The sequence below is a fragment of the Rosa rugosa genome, chromosome 4 (assembly GCF_958449725.1).
Source record: "Rosa rugosa chromosome 4, drRosRugo1.1, whole genome shotgun sequence".
Taxonomy (NCBI): Eukaryota; Viridiplantae; Streptophyta; class Magnoliopsida; order Rosales; family Rosaceae; genus Rosa; species Rosa rugosa.
In genome coordinates this window covers 7798180-7815654 of record NC_084823.1, presented here as the reverse complement: position 1 = coordinate 7815654, position 17475 = coordinate 7798180, and positions in this window count along the sequence as shown.

The following is a 17475-nucleotide window of genomic DNA, read 5'->3' as shown; positions in this document are numbered from 1 at the left end:
CCAAATCCAGAAGACATGCAATGCTATCGCAATTGTTCATTTTTGTTCTTGGTCAATCACTCGTTCATATTTTGTTCTACCCTAATTTTTTTTGCTTTAACAAAATTCGATCAATTAGATTTAGAAAATAATTGATCGAATTTTGTTGAAGCAAATTAAATGATTAGGGTATAATAAAAAAATGAACGAGTGATTCACCTCAAAACAAAAACGAACAAGTGCGATAGCATCGCATTCTTCTGAATTTTGGTGTGAAGATCAGTTGAATTTGTATTAGAGAATGAGAAAGAAAATTGCAAAAGAATGTTAGTTAAGACATTTTACCAATAATAAATGTAAATTTAAAGAATAAATAATGGTCAGGGTGTGTGAATAGAGATTTAAGTTATGTTAAGAACAACACCCTTTATACATATCTTTTTCATTCCGGTTGAAGTCTATTCAAAAAATAGGTTAACCTAGTAAAAGTTGCTAATGGAGCTGGTCATTTGTGCAGAATCGGATTTAGTACATTAACTTTTGTGCTTCTGTGGCTTAATATTCTAGCTGAGTTACCTTCGCTTCCTATTTTTCCTAGTTCATGCTTCATCATTCTGGTTGTTTGAATATATGCCATGCACAGATATCTCTTTGGGCACAAATTCTTTTTAAAGCGAGTCACACAATGTGTTATCTGATTTAGCTTTTTGAATAGTACCATTTTGCTAGCTTGAACTAATTCTTTGTTGATTGCAGCGTTCAGGTACCAAAAGAACCATTACAATGTGTTTATGGTCAACCAAACTGGGTATGACAACTGCACCCTGGATAGTGCAGTAGGGAACTCGAGCAGTGGCAAGGACTTCATGCTCCGCAATGATTCCAAGAGATACTACTTCATTTGTGGAAATGGCCAGTGCTTCAATGGGATGAAAGTCTCTGTTCTCGTCCATCCTCTGCCCACGACAACAGCATTTACTGTGTCATGTGCACCTAGAATTTTACTACTGACACTGGTGAGTGTCACCTATTACGTACTAAAGAAATTACAATGTGGGAAGCATTATTCCCCCAGAAAGAAAAAATTGTTAGATGGTTAGTCAGCTGGATATTAAATTAAGCAAGAGGTTTGACAATCAATTCATATGCAATACAAGACCAACAATTTGCAGGATTTTTGCCAATTTTGTCGTCTAGTATTGTTGATTTGAGAAAACAATCAGATCGAATTTTCGTTTATAAGCATAATCATCTATACCAATTCCACTCATTATGTATCGATCATAATCAGTTTGATTCTCGTATAAATCAGATGAGATCGCACAGAGATGGGCCTTGAAATTCCCATATCTGATAGAAACTTTTCATGTTATTATCTCCCTCTGGTTGGGCACTTTTGGGCTGAACCTTAAAAATTGTAGACTTCGACTCTTCGTCCACGCTTGGACCAGGCGTTATGCTGGCCCAAATTTTCGCTCGATCAAATAATCGTGTGAAGAATGTAGACTGATAGATGCTCTTAGTATCTGTTGTTTTACGAACATTTCTTTCCTTTACGTGTTTAGAGAAGTTAATATGATAGCCAACCATTTTACAAATACAGGTAAAAACATCTCTCAAAATTGTGCATGTTGTAATAATTTTTCTTCCCATGCTCAATCATTATTATTGTACGTTTTAGGGAGCCCTTATAATGAAAACCACTTAATGAGCGCTAGTTGAGAACTTTCTAATCAACGTTTTAGGAGACCCACGTTCGATTACATTATGGCAAATCAATTGTTAGATGTTTATGTATGCATGAGTAGATCACTTCTAAAAATTTTATTCCAAATTGTTAATCATTAAGCAGGTACCGAACTAGATCAATTCAATGTATGAACCAAATCTATCAAACATGAACCGTTCATGTTCATAAATGATAAATCACGATTATGAATGCCTTAACGATTTTCAATTTGGTTGAAAAATTACATAATTGATCTACACATGAATATTTAAAGGATTAAATTTTGCTTACTACCTTGTACTTTCAAGGATTCATCAGTTTAGTCCCTACACTTCTAATTTAATCAGAAAAGTCTTTACACTCTCCAATTTCATCTAATTGATCCAATCCGTCACTATTCCGTCAATTTTCGCTGTTGAAATGCTGACATGGGACCTTCTCACATGGAAAATTTTCAAACTACCCATCGCTAGGCAACTCGCAGACTCGTTAGTGTTGTGAATGCAGATGGGTAGTTTGGAAATTTTCCCCGAAAATTGACGGTGTGGTGACAGATTGGATCGATTTGATGAAATTGGAGAGTGCAATGACTTTTCTGATTAAATTAGAAGTGCAGGGATTGAACTGATGAACCCTTGAAAGTACAAGGTAGTAAGCAGAATTTAGTCTATATTTAAACATCTAAAGGTTAATTTGCGGAAACGTGATTGAAAATTATATCTCACAAAAAAATCCTCATTTTAGTAGTCCTCATTAGAAGCTCTCCCTTACGTTTTGATAAGTCCTTGTAAGAGGATCTAGTTTGTAATTGTATTTTCCTATCCAAAAAAAAAAAAAAATAGATGAACACATGTTTAGAAGAGAAAATGAAACTTGTGAGAATGTGGAGTGTTATCCAAAGATGGAGAAAATATAATTTTGCTTAAAAATTTATAAAATTATGAATCTGTCAACTTATTGTCAATTTTTTTTTTTTTTTTGTATAGAAGCGGAATAAGAGCTAACTCAACACTCTTACCCGAATTTATTGTCAACTTATTGTCAATTGATTTTGGGTTTGTCAGGGAAATTAGAATCCCTCCGGTCAAGGCTTACAGAGTAGACCGACAGAAAAGTAAACAAACCACAAGACAACCAACAAGAGAACACCGAGATTTACCGAGGTTCAACATAAATCCATGCCTTCATCCTCCCGAGAGATACTTTTTCTTCACTGTGAGAATAATTACAGTACAAGATACAATTGAGCTAAATCACCATAACCCTTGTACACCCACACTCATAGAATTTCTCACGAACTCACTCTCACCCAAGAGCTGTACTCACTCTTGACATCTCTGCTCCCTTACCCAAGAAATATACACTCTTTTGCCGATGATTGCATGCACCGACCATGCCTTGGTTTACTACCCATGCCCTCTATATATAGGCACCCCAATTATAATCTCCCAATTGGTAGTAGGAAAACCAAACCTTCTTGTATATGAGAAAAGATCATATTTCTGATAGGAATAAACTTTAACATCAACCATGTCTAATTAGGAAGACTAACCAAATCCAACTAGGACTTACCTTTCCTAATTGATTCTCATCACATCCTAACGGGGTTAGATGTCTAACTATTTATCATGGTATCAAAATGGTTTACTTAAATGTTACCGAACAGATACGTGTTAAATTGGAAAATCTCTTGCCCGTAAGTGTTGGGTATAGCCGTATAGGTCATGCGTCAACTCAGACCACAACACTGACAACAACAAACATTTATACAAGATTACTCTGGCATGGGTTGAAGCGTGCATAAATCTTATTTCATAAATCATACTGGACCAATCCACAACCCAATTTCAATAGGTCAAGTTGTGTTAGAATCATTATGGACTTGTCACACATTAACATAAAGTGAATTGATAATTAGCTTAATGTCAAAACTAGTTCAACATGGATACAAACTATAAACCAATAATTGTAGCTTAATGAAAGAGTGTATCAATTCATTAAGGTTAATAATCCAATTCTTAGTCTGTAAGAAAGACTACAATGAAGTGTTACATTAAGGATCTATCTAACTAGGAGACCTAATCCAATATGAACTGCTTTAATGGGAAGCTTCTTGAGATTTAAGTCACCTATATAAATAGATGAATTGGTCCTTGTTGCTACCACGTTAATTGCATTAGTTCTGTCCATTGAGAAGCAAGTTGGTAAGTAACAGAAGACCATATTCAGTGATCGAGTTTTGCAGCTGCAGAAGATGGAATCCATGCCAGTGATTGTTGAAGGTAAGCCTTGATCCTTTTGTGATTGTTGTCGAGTTAATGTGCATATGATTGTGAGCATGAATATATGGTTTTACAAGTTGACCCTAGGAAATAGAGGTGAAATTGAAGAGAGAAATTCAATCCTAAAAAATTCACAATGGACAAGACCATGTTAGGGACACTGTACAAGACAGTACCAATGGACCACAAAGCACCACAGTTTCAGCTCATCCCGGCCTGATTTTTCTATGTACAGTCGCTATAATGGGCTGAAAAAGTAAACCCAATTTTCTATTTAGACCCTATGCCTTGGAGCCTTGGACTAAGAATTAAAAATGGACCACGTTATTTAAGTGTGGGGGTAATAAAGGTTGACCCTGTAGTCCGAATCTAAAGGTCGTGATCGCTATCAGGGTCTGGGTACAGACTGATATTTACTGGACAACGTACTCTTTTAAGGTACACTTCTGAGTTTGATGGGTTTCACCCACGCGCAACTGAACCTTACCGTATTACTTTTCTGGTCATATCCCTACACTACCATTATTCCTTACAGCCACCCAAAATTTTGTAGTATTTCTAACTTCCTACCCTAGCGCAAGCGTTTTGGTATAGCATCCGTCGATATTTTTGTCAAGTTACCTTATTAGTATTTAAGCGATGTGAAAAGAAGAATTCGGGAGAAATAGTCACGAATATAAGATATTTTCTTCACTATTTCTTGAAATTATGAATGCATGCACCACCCCAAAAACATGGATTTGCAATTGCCAAGGCAAAGACTTGGTTATTTTTACAATATTGAAATTTGACTTTCGAGGTTGATTTGGAGTTATAATTATGGCTAGCATTGCTTAGGTGTGATGTATGGTAAATAATGATCAAGTTCAGTGGGAAAACAACAACCATATGACCTAAAAAGGTTAAGATGATGAAACATTTACCTAATTAGTTTGTTAAGGCTATGAGACTCATTTCTTGATACATGTGTGCACCTAATATATGCACGTGATATTAGGAATGTGAAATAGGGCTGCTAAGTATAGAGCCTACATTATGACATATATTCAACAAGTTTGGCAATACTTGTACTGTAACTAGTTGTTACTAACATTGTTAATAGCTCTACAACTTTTGACCTAGTTTAGTGTATGCTTTTGATGGAGATAAAAAGTGTCTTGAAGACCTACAGTGAAAAGCTTTGATCAAGTAGATCTTTTTTGTCATATTACATCTATTATAAACTTTTACTTTCTTAGATCATTTTTATACTATTCTTAACCTAATTTATTAAGTAGCATTTTATTTCTCTTGCTACAGAATTCATTACTTGCTTTCTTATTAAAAATAGTATGTGAAGATTCTGAGATAAACTCTAAATAAATGCAATCACTTGCAAATCACACTAATCAGATAAATTTAAAAGTAGATAATAAGAACTTAAACAAGAATTTTCTCAAACTCTGATGATTGTATAACGCTTGCTATATCAGTACCATTGAACCACCCATATGGTCATGTAAATTAATTTTACCAACTTACCTTAATAGTGTGATAGCGGCTTCAAGCCTTCAACAATGCTGTGAAAGTGAGTAAAACAAAATGATGAAAGGAGAGGGGGGCGCAATGTGAATAACCAAAACCTAAAGCACTAAAAAACAAAATCACCGCAAAGAAAAAAATGCCGCCAGTAAAAAAGTAAAAAAAAAAAAAAAAAAAAAAAAAGGACACACGCCAGAAAAGCACGCTTCACCTTAACTGGCGGCTAACGCGTCCCGCAATAATTTCCGCTGTGGGGGGTGCGGTGGACCCCACACCCCACGGGCAATGTTTCTCATATTCCACGTGTCATCCATCACCCTTTCGGCCCCACCAAAAAACAGAGACAGAGAAAGCCTCGCGCGCGCGTGCATGGGCTGACGGACGCTTCTTCGGCCCATTAACTATGGTTTGACCGAACTCTGACCACCTCCTGGAAATGCGAGCTGGCTGGCTCTCGAAGCATGCGCCCCATGCGCCGATACGGTGCGTATCGGGGTCGTACCCTGCTGCTTTTCACGCTCATCATTTCTGTCCTGTTCGTGATCTTATCCTCACCCGCCTGTCAGGGAGCGTGAAGGCACGACACGTGGCGGGAAGATGAAGACGGCTTTGGTGGTGTGGGGTCTCCGGTGGGTTAATTAAAGGTTTGGGAGTCGCGTGACCAACTTTTTGGCTTAAAGTCTGCTCTGCCGCTTGTTTACTGTAACGGAGATTTGCTGGTCTGGGTTTCCAAGATTTTATTTACTTTTTTAATCCCTCTTCTTCTTCTTTTTTTAAATAACCTTCAATTATTTTACTGCCTTTGCTTTACAAGGTCAGTGATTAGTTTATTTACCCAGCCAGTGGTGAATTACCGTTTTAGACATCAATTTTTTTGTTTCTGTTCCCTATTTTCCGTTTTCCTTTGTCATTATATGAACCTTCAAAATTAGATACTAACATTAATATAAAACGTTAAAGAGAATGAGTTAATCATTTTTTAACGACTCATGTTAGAGCAACTCCAACAGTTTTCTCATATTTTGATGTTTCTCTATTTTAGGGAAAAATAAGTCTCTTATGCAACAGATTCTGATCCCTATAACTATCCACAAATTTTTTTTTTTTGAAATATAACTATCCTCATTTTAGGGATAGTGAGAAAATAAAAAACAAAATTTCTTAAATTTATTGTAATCTCTAAAATTTTAATAAATAATTATGAAGATTTTAGAGATTGTTGTAAAATAGTGAATCTATTGGAGTTTGAGAAGAAAAATTGCTTAAAGCTTTGATTTTTATTTCCCGGGAGAGGACTTTGTTGTGAACATCGAAAGACGCCGATATTCTCCTGTTCAATCTTTTGGTCCCTATAATACAAAAATTATAAAGAAGCTGTTGGAGTAGCTCTTACTCGCGATTTCGGCCAAATAACTAATATATGAAGCCCTTGGATGGTTAAAGAGGATTTCTTTATTTTTAGTGTTTTTCGAAAACTTATTTGATTTTGAAGATTTCTTCTCTCTATTGTTTAATCATTTGATTTTATGATAATAGTAGGATTAAATACTTGTTACTCCTCAAACTTTTCCCTGAAAAACAGTTTGATCTCTCGCCTTTTAAATTAAACTGAATAGTCCTTATTCTTTATAATTCTCACATAACAAGTCCACAACATGTCCAAAATGACTATTATACCCCTCACTTCCTTTTTTATATTATTTTTCTTTTCTTTTTTAAATTTTTCTCTCTTTTTTTTAATCCCTTTTTTATTTACTCTCTCTCTCTCTCTCTCTCCAAGCTGCTCCTGAAGTTGGCTCCACCCCAACCTCCCCAACTCGACTAGCAACCCAGGATTGAAGATCAGGGAAAAAAAAAAAAAAAGGGTCTACGCGGGAAAGTGCGGCTTTCGGCCGCCACTCAAAACACCGCCACCACCAAATGAAAGATAGGTCGACGGTGACTCAAGCCTAGGCAGGATCGATGCATGGCATAGATCCCAGCCTCCACAAGCTCGCCTCAAATCTTCGACGCCTCTACTCTCCGATTTTCTTCGACTTCCGGTCACCGCCTTGCCGTTGCCCCCATCACTCGACCCAGCAAACATCAGCCATCCTACCTTTGAATTCTCACTAGCCACCGACGCTAGACGACGTCGCACGCGCCTCCACTGGCGCTGAACCCCCCTTCGCTCCGCCATGAACTTCGACGGTAGAATCCTTTCGTCTCGTGTTCTTGAATTCTGGACTTGGAGGAAACAATGAGATTATGTTGGAAAAGGGGAAGCTATGGTTGATTGGTTGTGTTCTCTGTTGAGCTCCGATCCAAGGCCGAGAGTGGCTCCGGCGAGAGAGAAAGCCTAGAGAGTTTTAGGGATTTTGTTTTCAGGAAGGGGGGGGGGAGAGAGAGAGAGAGATAATATAAAAAAGGGGAGAAAATTAAAAAAAATAGAGAAAAAAATAAAAATAAAAAGAGGAAGTAAGGGGTATAATAGTCACTTTAGGTCATTTTGGACTTATTGTGTGAGAATTAGAGATAATAAGAACTAAATTGTTTAATTTAAAAGGTGAGAGACTGAACTGGAGCAAAGTATAGGGGGTAACATGGATTAAATACTTAATAGTAGTATTAAAAAGATAATTTGAACGGAAGATAGAAGACTAACGATATTGAGATGGCAAGCTTCAATTTCTTCGCTTACCCTATTTGGACCAAGTCTCGTGAACAATTATAGTACGTACAAACAATGCTACGTATGATGTCATAATGGAAACTTGTCTTTTCATGTCTCATTTTGTTTGTTTCCCTTGATTACTTATTGATGAGTAAGAACGAAGTTTACTTATTGTGAAGCACTAAGATATTCAACATGCTTAGTGCTCTAGACCTTCTAATTTTGGTCTCCCAAGTAATCCAGGAATGATGAATATGAAAATTTTAGAATTTTCAAAAATCTTAAAACTTTAGAGACGTAAGCCTTTAAATTAGTCACATCTTGCAATATGTCCGTTGTGTTGAATTTTTTCTAATACAGTAATACTCCACACGATGAAACAACACGCGGGAACAGAGATTAGTGTAACACACCTAATAGATTGAAAGTAACCCCTATATGGTCAATACAATAATTACAGCACTGCTATGGGTGGATAAACTTGACTTGGTGGTACAAACCAATTAATAGAAAGTTACCCATATTTGAAAATGTAATGGAAACACTCGGGCCTTTGGTTGTGTCATTCTCCCTTTCCAACCTTGATTAGCACAGAAGAGAAGAGTAATGTGGAAGCACCCTAATCCTCATAATTACTCGGGAGGATTGTGAACCAAACAAATTATTACTGAGAAATGTACGCACGGGGCAATTCATTGGAGCTTAATTAGCGGCCGTCAGTGCACTAGCACAATGTCATTCCTTTATTCGAAAGAGTCGCAACACTTTCTTCGCTTAGTATTTGGTCTTATTATGAAAGCCATAATGAAAGCTTGTGTTACCGGTGTGGGATGGTAAATTGTATATTTTCGTAATCATGCAAAATTTCGTTGTTCATTCCGATTGAGCTTAAATTACAAGGATTTGCCTGGATTGTACCAACTAGTATCTGAGTGCTCATTTTATGAGCACGTAAGAGAATTTGAAAGCTTATAATCTCATGGTCTGTTTGATATAATTAAGTGATTAATTAGTCTTAATTCGATTTTTTTTTTAGAGATGATTTCTATGACAAACTCAATTGCACACACAAGATTCAATGAAAAATCCACTATTAAAAACATCTTGTCTTTGCTAATGTTGGTTTGGACTTTTACCAACTGTGCGCATTTATTTCAGAAGGAGTTCCCAAAGATCGTATAGTTTACTTAATGACGAATGTAACGAAGTTTCTTCTAGTAGTGGTTTAGTTATTTGTTAATGCTATAGTATGCTATTATTTTATTGTTGGACTTGCTTAGTAATTCATACTTATAAGATTATCAAAGTGGCATATTGAGTGTCGGTTGAAATATTGAGTAAATATCAGTAAATTAGTTAGTTTTTAAAAATATTTTGAATTTCGTTCAAATGTTGATATGATCAAGTTAAGAAAAGACCTCGAGACCTCGAATTAAATAGGGACTTTAACTCATGTTCAAAAGAAAGAGAGAGAGAGAGAGAGAAAAAAACATGTTAAAAAAAAAAATTCGGGCTTTAACTAATGCACATTGAGCATGTGTAGTGTTTGAATCCAATTATATGAAGCTGGCATGTTATCTTACCTGTTCCAAATTTTGACAAAATAACATGTAATTATTGCTACTTCAAAAAGCTCCAAGTCTTTCACATTTCACTACTCACCTAGTGGCTTTTATAAATCTATAGTTGTTGTATAAGGATGAGAAGGTTACCTTTCGACATCACATATGTGAGACTGTTGATAAAGTTCTATTTTCTTGCTATAGAAGGGACCTAAAACGTGCAACAAGATATTTTAAGCGATTACCACGCTTGATGTTTACCCACTTATAGCATTTTCACAAAGTAAGCGCTTTAAGTTTCGTGTGCGCTTTTGATAGGTTAGAATGTTATTCAAGAGAGATATTGAATTAAAGCAGCACTTAAAATGTACTTGCAAACGAATATGTTTCAAAAAAATGGAAGACGTACATTTACTTTACAATAAAGCAATTCATTTTGTAAGATTGAAAATTGTTCTTAGGTAGAAGCACTTGTCCCGTGCGCTAAATATGTCAAAAATTATTGCTTCCATTATCTAAAAAATTTCACATCAATGACTAAAAAAAATTTCTTACAAAAATATTTTCGGAATGCGAGTCGGATAATTCAAACTTCAAACCGCATTGCAGATCATAGCGAGAGACATACCAAAATAGGTAAATTGGTTAAAAACCAAATCATACCAAGCTTTCACATCAAGACCTTAATGATATCACAAAGACAATTGAAACTTGCCCATCACGAATTAATTTTCAAGGAAGCGTGCTTGGTTGCACGTGTTTTATGATCTAAAATTCAAGCCTAACCATACCTACTCAATCAATCGTGCAATCTCGAACAACTACTCTATACATATAAGCTTCCAAAAACCTCCTTAATTAAAAAAAGAGATGGAGATGAAGATGGGAAGGGTTGACACTTTCTAATATAATGGACCATTTTTCTTTTGGTAAGATAATTAGTGCATGCATTAGTATAAAGTAGAGTGGGAAAAAGTCTAAGGAAGTGGGTTGTGTGTAGCTTAAAAAATGGGAGGAGTGAAGGGCATGGATTCCCTCCTCTTTTAAATTAGCTGTTTTTAGTGTTGATGTTTATAAGAAAAGCACACGGTATAAGAATATGATCCTTTTTAGTGCGGGCTGGTGGAGAATGAAATTGTTTTAGCTTTCCAAGCGTGGATGTTTTTGTTGGAGAATCCACAACCAAATGGCTCCATGGTCTCATGACCCACCAAAACTCAGAATTAGTGTTGATGTCAATATTGGTCTCTTCAACGAGCAATTCCCCTCTATTTCAGTTATAAAAAATTTACTAACAAAAATGTCGAGTCAATCACATTATGAAACGTGTCATATTCTTCATGAGTTAGAAATTTTTTTCCTTTTTCTTTATAACTTAACATAAAAGGAATGTGAATGACAGTCTGAGAATGCGAGGTAATACATGTTATTGTGTTTATTATACAACTAGCCTCATATTTGTGTGATGCACGTGCAATTGGTGAATGTCTTTCAATTGTTAAATGATGTTCTAGGTACAGTAGTTTACAATAATAACACAATTTGTTGTTGGATTTCATCAACTTCATCAGTAAACCTGCCTAAGGTGAGTTTAGTTTTCAAAATGTTTACAAATCTGATATCGAAACTCTAAATCCACACTCTAATACCCTAACTTCATACAAATAAAACATGCATTCATATAGGACATAAATAAAAGACGGATCAAGATCAGATTAAATGTCACAATCAAAGCTTTAAATATATTTAACAACAAAAAGTAAATGTTCATGGATCATGCTTGGCAGAAATTGTCCTTTTGCTTTTGAACCCATGACCGTGAGCTTGTGCTCTGTATGATTCGAAAGCAAGCTAGATATAAAAGCATAAGCATATGATTAATTGTTGAAAGAAATCATATATGTCAATCATAAACCTATATATATATGTACACCAGCGCATATCTTTGCTAGGATAAAAAGAGGGAGTTCAACGCCTTAGATTCAACGATTTGCACTTCTTTCCGACAAGCTGTTTCATAACAAACAAAAATACGTATTTTAGAATAAAATTATGTTCACAACTCAGTTAGTTTAGGGAAACCGGAGAAAAACCAAAAAAAGCAAACTGGAAGTGAGTAGCGACTAATACACCAAATGCCGACAAGCTAAGAAACAAAAGTCCCTAAAATGGAGACGCAAATGAAAATTTAGAGAACAGGGTCCTCGACAAGCATGGGCATGGTTAGGGGTGGACCGGGTGGTCAAGGAGAGTTAACTGACCCCTCTCACTTTAGCTTTTAAGCTCAGTTATTTGATATTTTTGTTTTTTTTTTTTTGAAACGCAGTTATTTGATTTTTTTTTTTTTTAATAGGCTGGTGCGGCTGTTCTCAAGTCTTGATTAATGAAATTAAAGAATACAAGGGAGGGGACGTAGAGTCTGAACCCCAAATTACAATAAGCATAGAGAGAACATCCTGAAATAACTTGTAAAAGCTTCGTTGACCTCTCAACCTCTTTTTAAATTTCGCGACTTTCCATTATTTTTTGTTCTTTTTAGTAAACCATCTAAATTCCAATAAAATTAAGCCACAAACATACAAAAAAACCATAAAACTATCATTTATTGTTTACTACGAAAATTCAGTTCTTTTGTACGTAATGTAATGAACTATTATGATCATGTTCTTGACTCTCCTTGATAGGTTTTCTGGCCACGCCATTGACGACAAGTCATGGGAATCAAAACTTCGAGCTAGGAAGGGGGCACGGTAATCCATCTCAAGAGAGAACATGCTCAAGGCCAAAAGAAGGCATACCATCAAGGCATCAATCCAAACCTTCAGACACTTCTTATTCACAACTAACGAAGCCACTAGCTGTCGAATTTGCTTCTCTTGGAATCTAAAACAAAGCTGACTATTGAGGCAGTTAAAAATGGGCTTATTTCTCTCACTATTCACCACTATTAGTTTTAAATCAAATGACAATTAAGCATAACTGAGTAACAAATAAATTGAGTTTGTGAATCGGATCGGAGTATCTTAAAATAACAATACACGGTTCAAATTGGACCCAAAACTTTTGACTCAGAATGGGCCTACAATATTCCATTGCAATCGTGTTGGCGAGTTTCGAAGAACAAAGACCAGCCATCTCAGGAGCGAACCTAACTAGCGTAGAACTCTAGAATCCACCATCGAGAGAACAAAGTAATCAAACATTTCGCAACATTCAATCAATTTTTGAGTGGTTTAAAAAAGAGGAGTATTTTAGACAAATCATGTAGTAAAATAGTAATTTAGTTCAAGTTATATGTACCATATCCATTTTAAGTAATTTTTCAAACAATTTTGTGTGGTCATGTTGTAGAAATAACAATTTTTTTTGAAAGAATGAGTACATCCACATAATATGGAGGGTCCACTAGGTGTGATTACTCAACCAAAAAATAGTGAGTATTTAGTATTTTGTGCGTTACACTGAATCATCCATTCCATTCTTCTTGGTGGGTAAGCTGCTGCTGCTAAGCTTCAACTTTCTTTTCCTTCTTAAAAAGGAAGTGATGCAACACTTTAGTCGAGTGGTCAATCCACAACCACCATTCTTGTGTCATTTCTGTTCTCATTTCTCCAAAAAGAGAAAATTTTAAAATTTTATAGTGGCTAATGGGTATGATGATGATTAAATAACACATAAGACGTGCGGAGGAAAGCAATTTTTGATTATTTTTTTCAAAAAAAATTTGAAAAAAGAAAAACAAGAATTCTTTTTAGAGGATTTAGGGTTCTTATTTTAGATGGCGATTGAAGAAAGGTCGGAATCCTTTGCTTTACATGTAATTTTGTACAAGGGGAGAGTGGTTTAGTGCTACCAAAAGGGTAGACCCAATGAGATTGGGAAGAGAAGGAAGGACTTGATTGGGCGTGGCTATTGTTCCCTCCACTCCAAACAAGAGGGCATGAAAGTATGCTTATAATTATCAATTTTTTTTTAATAATCTTTGCAACTTTATTATATAATTGGATCTTCTTACCTGTGCATTAGATCTCTTTCAGGTGATCAAATCATGGGTCTGCCTTTATATTATATATATGTTTTTGGTGAAACCGTGCCATGCTTAGATCACCGGGTTAGGGCAAAGGCTAATTTTTTGTATTTTTAATTTTAAGTTTTTTAATGTTGCAGTACTGTTTGGTCTGGTTTTTAAAGACAGTCAAATATCAAATTAGAATCCTATGATAACACCAACACTAAATAAAGCTTTGTTTTATTTTTAGGTTTTGGTTGGAGAAAGAAACTTTAATAATTAAATTTTCATCAAAAACATCAACAAAAAAAAAAAAATTAAATACGAGATTCATAAAATTATTCCAAGAGGCGAGATTAATTTTTTTAGACATTTACTTTTTTTTTTTGTCTTATTGTCAATACATAATCGTGCATAATATATAATTTAATTCATTGTTAAAAAATTAATTTTTTATTTTTAATGAGCATATGAAACCTATTTACTTTGTGAGGAGACAGTGTAATAAAAATCAACAAAAGTGATAGCCGCTCTAGTTTCTTCCATGTCAATGAGTTTTGTTGCTCGGTTATTAAGAAAGCTAGGGTTTAAATTTGCAACATTGTATATCGGATCTCCCGTATGCTTACTTTCGTGCATAGAACATTTTGTCTGTGGGGGATCCTTCATTTGATGGTTCGGCTTGGATCGTGGTTGATGTTATGTCTTGGTTTGTTGGCTATTTAAGTCTTTTGCAAAAAGACTCATATTTTTTTTATCGTTTTTCATTTTTCGACGAGATTATTTAGTTATATTCTGATCATGACATGCGGCCATATCGTCTAGTTTAGGGCATTATCCTATATGTCGCTTTGACTTGGATGTACCAACGTTGTATTTTTTTTTTTGCTAATGGTTGGAATTGACCGTTCTGTATAACTAGCAAAAATTACTCGACGCTCCCAAACACTTTTGCAAATCCACTCTCATGATCAAAACTATTACAAGATTATTTCTATTGCCATGTCAATTCACAAGAGTGATGAAAACTGTCGCCTTCCGCTAAAGAAAAAGAAAAATTAATATGCACCCGACTCTTCACTCTCAGTTCGAGCTAGGCAACCATTGATGCATACTTTGATGGTAAAGACACATTTGTGCATCACATCAAAGAAAAGAAGTATTGGGGGGTCTATACCTATTTGGCCAACCCTAAACCCTAAAGTAGGCCAGTGATGCATAATACTAACAATGAAAGATGCAATGTCAGGTGGAGTGTGAGTTTGATATATCACGTATTACATACCCAATCAAAATCAGTGGGACCTTATTTTATGAATCTATAATTCGTGGTTTGAATGGTCAAGCTCCAAATAATTGGTGTTCATGTAAAACATTGGATACCATCCCACTTTTTATCTTATAATCTGTAGCTAACTAGGTATATTGCCTAAGTTACCTTTTGTTTCTTTCTTTTACAATCCATTTGCTCTTCCTACATCATTTCATGGCTTGTGAAAGTAAAAAGCTAGCACCTAAACTTGAATTCTTGTTACCATCTAAATCGGAAACAATGCCATGGTTTTTTTTTTATTTTTTATCAAGAAGAACTTCATTAATAATGAACTGCTTACAACGAGTTTTGAGCAACATCTCTTACACAGAAATGACCACTATACTTCACACTAGAACTCTATATTGACTGACTAAAGGACAACAAAAGTTATCCGACTCCAAACAAAGTAACGGTTGACTAAACAATAAAGCCAATTTTGCCAAACGGAGAGCAATCTTGTTGCCATCGCGTTTCACAAAATGGCAACTGCAGACTTAAAAGAGACTAAAAGAAAACTTGCATAACAACTATATGACAATGACAATATGCGCAGGAGCAATGTATCCTTGACGTCTCACCTCTCATCCAGCCAAGAAGAACACTGAGCCAGACAACTTACTTGTGTCAACACTAACTCGCCACCCATAGTCCACCTGACCAGCCTTTGATCGACCAAGCCTACACTTATTGTGACCTAAACCAGACCAAAAGGGTTGCCGAACACTCAGACCTGGGACTAAATTAAACCCAACACCGTCACCACCTTATTGTCAACACCGTAAATCCACGACTGCTCCAAATTGTCATCGCCTCAGACCCAAAACCTGGCAGAAACGACCTTCAGGAAGGCCAAAGTGATGATTGTCTCTACCACAGCCAAGCTCAATGCCATGGTTAAACGGTCAAATTTTGCTCAAGTTTGTAATTTGTTAGAGGCTGAGTGCAATTTTTACACATAGATAATTGTCAACTGCTAATATGTAAGTATCAAAAAAGAATTTATTCAATGAGAACCATAATAAATTTAGTTGACGATGAATTAGATACGAAGCCAATTATATGTATTTAATTATAAATTATAGTTGTAAAGTTTTGATGTCTTGAGATTATTGATATTTCTAAACGTTTCTTTTTTTCAAAAATTCAAAAAGTATTTAGATATAGGGTTATTGACCCAAATCACCAAAATTAACCAAAATTATCCCACTTACCCCAATAACAGATTTTTATTCCCATCTACACAATTTGACAACAAATGACCATTTTGCCCTCCACTCAATTAAGAAATTGCAGCCACTACCATTCTCTCTCCATCCCATCCCATCCCATCCCTTCGTCGGAGCCTGCCTTCTCTCTCTCTCTCTCTCCCCAGCACGACGTAGGTGGATTTCCACGGCGGTGGTGTTTCCGGGAGTTGATCCAGAGGCGGAGGCGGAGGATTCATGGCATTTCCCAGTGTTGATCCATCGGAAAGCGACAGTGCTGTTCACGTTGTCGTTTCTTCGACTCCGGTAGCCGAGCCTATCTGAATCGTCGTCTCTCTCTGCTCTCTCTCCCGCATGACACCTCTCTCTCTCTCTCTTGCAGATTCCGACGATCCAACCATCTCGCCGGTCTCCTCACAACAGCAACCGAGGGCCTGATTGTAATTCAGACATCTTTGTGCTCCAGTTTTGATCGATTGATTGGGATCAAAACAGCAACCGATGGCCTGCAACCGGCGAAGAAAGGTGCCGCGGTGGGTGCCCTAATCAATAATTTTTTTTTTCTTAAGTAATGGGACAGAAGGAGAGAAAAAAAATGTTTTGAATGTCTATTGGAGGCAATAGACGTTTTTAAATTGATATAATCTCTTCGTTTTTTTTCTTTAATCAAAGTTTTATTTGTCTAATTATAAGAAGATTAATACTCATTCCGGCTACCGAAAGTTCTATTAGGGGGCAATATACGTCTATTGGGGGGGGCAATAGACGTCTATTGGGGGCAATAAACCTTTCCGGCGACTTATGAAATCTCCGATGACCTCTTTGGGGACCTCTAGCGAGGTTTTCAGATAAGTTCGGTGGGCGGCGCCCGGTGACCGGTGACGGGCTCCGGCGAAGTCTCCTACGGTTTCTCTCTATTCTATTTTGTCTCTCTCTCTCTCTAAGTCACAAAGGGGTGAGGGTAAAATTGTATTAAAAAAAAAAAAATCTTAATGGGGTATTAGGAAATACTTCCTTAGAGTGTTTTGGGTAAGAGAGAATTAAAAAAACCTAATGGGGTAAGTGGGAAAAAAAATCCCTAAAAATAAGATAAATGGACAAAAACCCTTAGATATATATAATTTGTTCGTAATGCATAGATGTTGAGTGACATTAATTGGTCTTGTGAACTATCTTTATGATTTTGATCGCTGATTTTGATGGTGTTGAACTTAAATACT